Below are 6,696 nucleotides of genomic sequence, written 5' to 3'. Positions count from 1 at the left end.
AAATAATATTTTAATTTTAATTTAATTAGAAAATATACGAAGCTCTAAAATTATCTAAATAACCTTAGAAATCGAATATATCCTTATCCAACATGAATTGATGTTTAATTGGCTATATATATTTATATTTTCCAAAGTCCCTCTTCATTGACTTCAACCATTCTTCCACTGGCAATCAAATTTCTGATTAATTCCATGACAGAGAAAGATACGACCATCAAGTATCTCGTTGATGGACATCCACAAGATTCCAATTCCAAAAAAAAAAAAAAGTTAATAGAGCTACAATGATAACGTCTTTTATATTTTCTTTAGTTTTTTTTAGTTGAAATATGAAAATCAATTTCAGCAACGACCAAACTTTCTCATTATCCATTAGTCAAGTAGAATTTCACTGCTGTAATATGGCACTATAAAATAATATATCATACTGTAATATGATACTATAAAGTAATGTAATATACATATCCAGATGCATACAAGCTCACTAACAATACTCTACACAGTAAAGCTCATAAACTACATTCTTTATTCATGGATCAAGCTCCCAGAAGTCACTTATATATAACAAAGTATTATGTCCGCTCGGTATGAGTACTATAAATGGTGCGGATATGTGTGCAAATATACACAATCGAACAAGTAATAAAATGATGAGTGAGTATCGTTCTCCACAGGGATTGGGGGAAATCAAATAAACTTGTCACGGCACTTTACTTTGTCACCTAAGTAAAGTTAATAATGGTATAAACAAATGATAATGTTGTGGCAAAATGAGATGGATGTTGCGAAAATAGAATGGTGATAAGGTAGTAGCAGATGGATATGTTATGGCAAATTGAATCGTGCTGAGTATAAACAACTGAAAATGTAACGACAAAATAAACTGTAAATACTGGGTTTGCTTATAAGAACTTTAGACTCCTCACACGACAAGCTATTATGGGAATGAGTGATAGGAGTCACTTAGGAAAATCTAAGTTTACTTCTCAGAATGGTCTTACTTCTATGTCTTAACTGCCCGACAGAGTTTACTAAGGGTGCCCTATGCTATCTCTAGTTAAGGGACTCGACAGATTGAAGATGCCTTGGCAAAACCGATTGGCGTTAGCTACTGCAGGGATCCTATTGGTCCAGATAATAGGATATGTCTGGGCAATACCTTTTTGCGGCAGCATTAACATCTAACCTATCGCTCATGCACAATTCCTTTTAGTCGAATGAAATCCTAGCCTTATCTCTAAGGTGGATTAGGCCTAGTTACTATCTAGAACCCCTTGCTTATGTGGTTCCTCCCTAGTTTCTCTCGAATACTAAGGATGTGCTACTTAGATATTCTCTCGAACACTTAGTAATCTCCTAAGGAATTGCTACTCTTATAGCTCCTACAACCTTAAGGCATTAAGATCCATAAACAAAACAATTAATAACATAGAAAAACAATCATTCATTAAAGCAAAACTTAAATATCCAAAATGAACTCCCACCAAATAGGTTTAGTTCATGGTGGGGTTCGAAATAAACAAGCACAAAGCAAGTATCATTCGTTCCTTACAACCCAAATAACAAAATATGAAAGCAAATAACTAAGGGAAGGAGGAAAAGCCTTCAACGTGCACTGCTGGATGCTCTCCTCGACCACCACGAACTGCCCCTAGCGAACTAGCTCTTCTCGGACGCCTAGAACGCCACTCCCTCTAACCTGTCAACGGAGGAATGCCACGACAAATGGAATTGACGAAGAACTTTTTCTCCGAATTTTTAGGCTCTTGGCGGCTGTCTAAAAATCTCTCTCCCTTTTTTTTCAAAAAGTCAGGCTTCATCTTCTATTTATAGGGGAGAATGAACCTAGGGTTTTTGTGTTAAAGATGGTAATTGGCCCCTCCTTTAATGTTGATTGCATAAAGCACTTTTTTATGCCGTGACAACTGACTCTTACTAAAGTTTATTCTTTTTATGTGAAAGTTGGTACAAAGATGGTAATTGACCCCTCCTTTAATGCTGATTGCATAAAGCACTTTTGTATGCCGTGACAGCTGGCTCTTACTAAAAATATATTTCTTTCGTTTTAATCGCTCTCGAAATGCCAACCAGTTCGGCATTTGCATTTTGCTCAACAGTCTCCTTTTGTCACGGTATTCCCCTTTTGCTTTTCCTTGCTCCCAAATCCTGCACATCACTAGAAAAACATCTTCCCCATAATGCAGCACTGATTACAAAATAAAATGTCGCGACAAACAAAATTTCACCACATGCAACCATATGCTCCTAAATGCATCTATATGATCCTAAATGGGCTTTTAGACAGTCAATAACTTAATTGAAAAGGTCTCAAATATGACATTTTTACGGAGTTATCATATTATCAGGCTAGAAACATGTATAATTGCAGTTTCCTGTCAATGCATTCTGTGAAAGAAATATACAAAGTTACAACAAGAGTCAAACCTACCTAGCCTTGAGCCCAACTTCTGAATGTGAATAATGTTGTTTCCTTGGGCTCAATGGAACACTCCCGAACTTGGGGACGACAAACTTGAAAATTGGCAAAAATATCGCGTAGAGTGTGACCAAAATAATAGGTCATGATACAAGCCATCCCAACAACTGCAACAATTTCCATAGGATGGTTTTTAAATTTAATTCTACATTGATAAGACAAGTCTCAACTCTCAACTAGTGTGCAATTGCATAAAGTCCACAATGACATCTTTTGATAAAATTCCATCACCTAAAAGCATATATAATCGTATTTGTAGCATATAGATTATAGGGTAAAAAAGGGCCCTTTCCACTTCAAACTATACTAATGTCAATTTGGAGAAAAGAGCAGAATGTTAAAAACTACACTACAAAAAGAATGGGGGAAACTGAATTTGTCATAAAAGGAGGGGAAGCCAACACTAAAGGCAGTAAAGATCAAGTAGAAGTCAAAGAGGATGTTGAGATTAGATTCCCTGGTACAATTCTAACTAGTTGCACATATGAAGGTTGCAGCTCGGAAGTGACTACCAATAGCATGAAAAGATTATGGGAATTTAAAATAATAGTTTTGATTGCTTTGTCAGGAGTTGTGGCTCTGGATACCAATTGTTATGACACTGCGAAAGAAGAAGAGTAATCGAAGAAAATAGAAGAAGAGTAATCGAAGAAAATAGAGAAAATAGAGATTAAAGAAGAGAAGAAAGGGAATTCAAGAAAACTGAGATTTCATTCATTTCAATCATAAGGAAAGACCTACCTAGTACATTGCTTTATATCTTTATATTGTACCAACCCTATCCCATTTACCAACTGGCAATACAGTTGTATCTAACATTTTGATTCCCTTGCAGGTGCTGCTGGTTGTTGCTGCCATGACTCCCTTCACTGCTGGCAGTACCAATCTCCTCATTTGAAATCCCTAACCCTATTTCCAATTTTCCCAATTCTCCTCCGTCTTCTCCGATTTTTGTATCTCTCATGATCATGACCGAATTATACTCTGGGATAGGTTGTCTATAGGTGCATAGTTTTTGGACTCTTCAACATTAAAGCCGATGTCAGATAAGAGATGTGGCAACAATCATAGAATACCATGAATACACTTTTTAAAGAGGGGAAAACGCCTAAAAACAAACTTAAAATAATGTTCTCAATTACAAGATCCTTTACAATCTGCATCTAATAGATTCAGCCTTTCTTCAAAGTTCTCTCTCTCACACACAGCAGACTTTCAAATCATAAAATTTCAGTTTTTGTTGCAAAACCTGTGCACATAGGATAAACCTTATAGATCTTCACAATAAGATGCGTATCATCTTTATGAGATTAATGACACATTTGGAGCCTGAACTATGGATCAAATATTCAAATTGGTACCTAAAGTTTGAAAATTGGCAGTTAGACACTCGATCTTTGCTTCCGTTAAATAGATTGCACCTTAAGATAACTCTATTAATCAAGATGAGGCAAACAACAGATGATTCGGCGTGCCATTTGTCTAACTCCAATTTCTAGTTCTTATCATGTCCCCCCATTTGAATAACAGAGTTTGTGAGGTGTTCAGTCTACACAAGGGAATGAAAGTTGGTGTATGTATTTGCAAACTTATTTTCTTCAGACGCCAAATTGACATTTAGCTATAATTCAAGCAGAAAATATGTAATTGACCCTTATTTAAACTATGAAAGGAGAGGAAACCATTGACAACACCAATTATTTGCAACATCAGCTGCATATCATGAAACCTCAACAAACAAATATCATGCTAAGCCGTCAGCCAAGAATCGGCAGTAAACATTTTTAAAAATAAGTTTAGTCAATGTGCTGGAAGATCAAGAATGATGTTCTGTTTTATGTTCAGGACAAGCTCCAGCATAAACTAAACAAGAAAACTCATGTTAAGAAAATGCGTTCAATTTTGCATAGAGTTTTGCCAATCCCCTATATCTACAGGATAACAGCAGACATGAGAGACTTACCAATTGGTAAAATAATATTTAATTATACACTCGTACATAATCACACAGCCTATAATGGTGGATAGAAACGTACTAGCCGCTTCAAAAAGTAGTAAAATTTAAATAAAGAAAAAATCATCTTTAAATTTCTCACATAGAAATGAACAAGTATGACAAGCTCACACTCATCTCTATTTCTAGACAGTGTTATGATAAATGCCACATAGATGATGCTTGATTTTCTGCCAACGGGATTGGAGATTTATGCTCACAAGAAAGTCAAATATATAAACCTTTACCAAAAACATTTCCATGTTTCATATTAAAACATGTGTACGCAAGCAAATTTCCATTCAGACAACTTGGGAAGAAAAATCAATTATCACATAGACACATGCCTCTTACCTGATTATTGAAAATACAATCAGACATAGATGATGAGGACACATTAACATGTTAAGGTAGAAGAATAAGCTTAACAAATTCAGATGGCTAATTGATTCAACACTAATTCATGATTGCTACTTTCGCCCATACACCATTCAAATAAAGTAGGGGTTTCTGGGGAAACCTTCTATCACTGAAATTTCAAGCTTCTAAGCTCAATTTGGTTCAATTAACAATTTATTATTCAATTATATCAAAATTGCCATGCCAATCTAGGAAAACCAAATCAAGAAGATGGAATCGAATAAAGTGCAAGGAGGGACAAGCATATCATTAAAAGAAGTGGAATAAGGTAGGCGTAGAAAATGGATACTTACAGCACGGGCGATACTAAAGAGGAGTTCACTCGAAGCTTGCCCAGTCAAAACTTTCTTCAAAGCATCAGAAGTGAAGGGAAAATGAGGTCCACCAGATAACATTTCACCAAAGCGAAGGAAGGGCACCACCAGACTAGACGACAACGAAGATACATCCATAGATAAAACAAAGTGAAATAAAAGTAACTTAGCAATCCAAAAAAGGAGGGAGGGGGAACAAAAAAATTAGAATGAAAACAGAAGAATAAATCACCTCAACTCGATCGGAGTAGCCAAGAAGTTAGCAAGCATGACAGTTGGAGAATGGCAATGAGATCCCAACAACGCTATTGCCATCCCACAAAGCAAAACTGTAACCCCTGCAGCATTTTTCATTTTGCTTCAGATAATATTATCAACAACCAATCAAAAGAAAAAACAAAGAACCAAAAAAGGGAAATATTACCGCATATTGGAAAAATTCCCAAAGTGAACCCCAGCGCTGCAGAGAAGGCCAACTGCCTGGGTTCTGCTCCCCTGTAAGTGCAAAGCAATGAGCAATCAGATTTATACATAGAAATATATGAATGAAATTGTAAGGTATAGCTTACTTGCGGAGGATCTGGAGAAGAGGATCCACGATCTTTTTGTTGAGCCAAACCTTCATTGCCATAATGATAGGAAAAAAACTGTGATTCTTTATTTACAAAATACGTGGGAAATAGGTAAGAAGAAGAGAGCAAAGCACCGTTTTTCCTTAACCGACAGGCAGCCGCTTGTTTGCAACTTGAGATGAAGTGAAATTAATTTAGGGTAAACTATGTATTTAGTTACCATACTATTACCATAATTTTATTTCGATCACCTAACTGTTTTTTTTTAAATCATATCTAAAATTATATTTTTCATTTCTGTTTTCGCCATCCGCTATTAAAAAATTAAGTTATATTAACATATCACTATAAGATAATATTATATCTTCATTGAAGAATAATAATAAAAAATCATACTAGCAATTTTGTAATTTTTTTAAATAGCGGATGACTAAAACAGAATCAAAACATAACTTTAAGAATGATTTTAAAAATAAAAGTATAATGACTAAAACAGAACCGTAAAAAAACTACGTAATTAAATATTTAGCTTACCCATTAATTTAATTTGGTGAAAAACAAGATAAAATAGTAGATTTTTAAATATATATATATAACTTTCAAATAAATTCATAAATGAACGTGATTGTATGAAATTTTAGCTGCGTAATAAATGGGTTCGTTCGTTAGATGATTAAGTGCAACAGAGGCAAAGAAAAGACTAATAAAAGGAACAATTTAGTATAATACTTGTGATGTAATTAGGCATCAATTTAGCATAATCGCCATATTTCTTTTCTCATCTTCTCATTCCAAATTATGATAATTTATCTTGAATATGCAAAATACAGTACTATATATATATATATATATAATAACATATAAAAAAATTATTATTGAATTTAATTATTTTATTTT

The 6,696-nt window shown here is 34.5% G+C and overlaps 1 long non-coding RNA gene and 1 pseudogene across 1 annotated transcript; one reads left to right on the top strand and one right to left on the bottom strand.

The window, feature by feature from the left end:
- Positions 1–541: 541 nt before the first annotated feature.
- On the top strand, positions 542–2,491 carry LOC120180583. Its single transcript, XR_005521695.1, has 3 exons — positions 542–579; positions 1,535–1,537; positions 2,370–2,491. It is a non-coding gene; the product is annotated as an uncharacterized LOC120180583 (long non-coding RNA).
- Positions 2,327–5,901, bottom strand: LOC120180582 (annotated as a pseudogene).
- Positions 5,902–6,696: the final 795 nt, after the last annotated feature.

Source organism: Hibiscus syriacus, unplaced genomic scaffold (genome assembly GCF_006381635.1).
Source record: "Hibiscus syriacus cultivar Baekdansim isolate YM2019G1 unplaced genomic scaffold, ASM638163v2 tig00112498_pilon, whole genome shotgun sequence".
Lineage (NCBI taxonomy): Eukaryota > Viridiplantae > Streptophyta > Magnoliopsida > Malvales > Malvaceae > Hibiscus > Hibiscus syriacus.
This window is presented reverse-complemented; position numbering and strand designations above follow the sequence as displayed.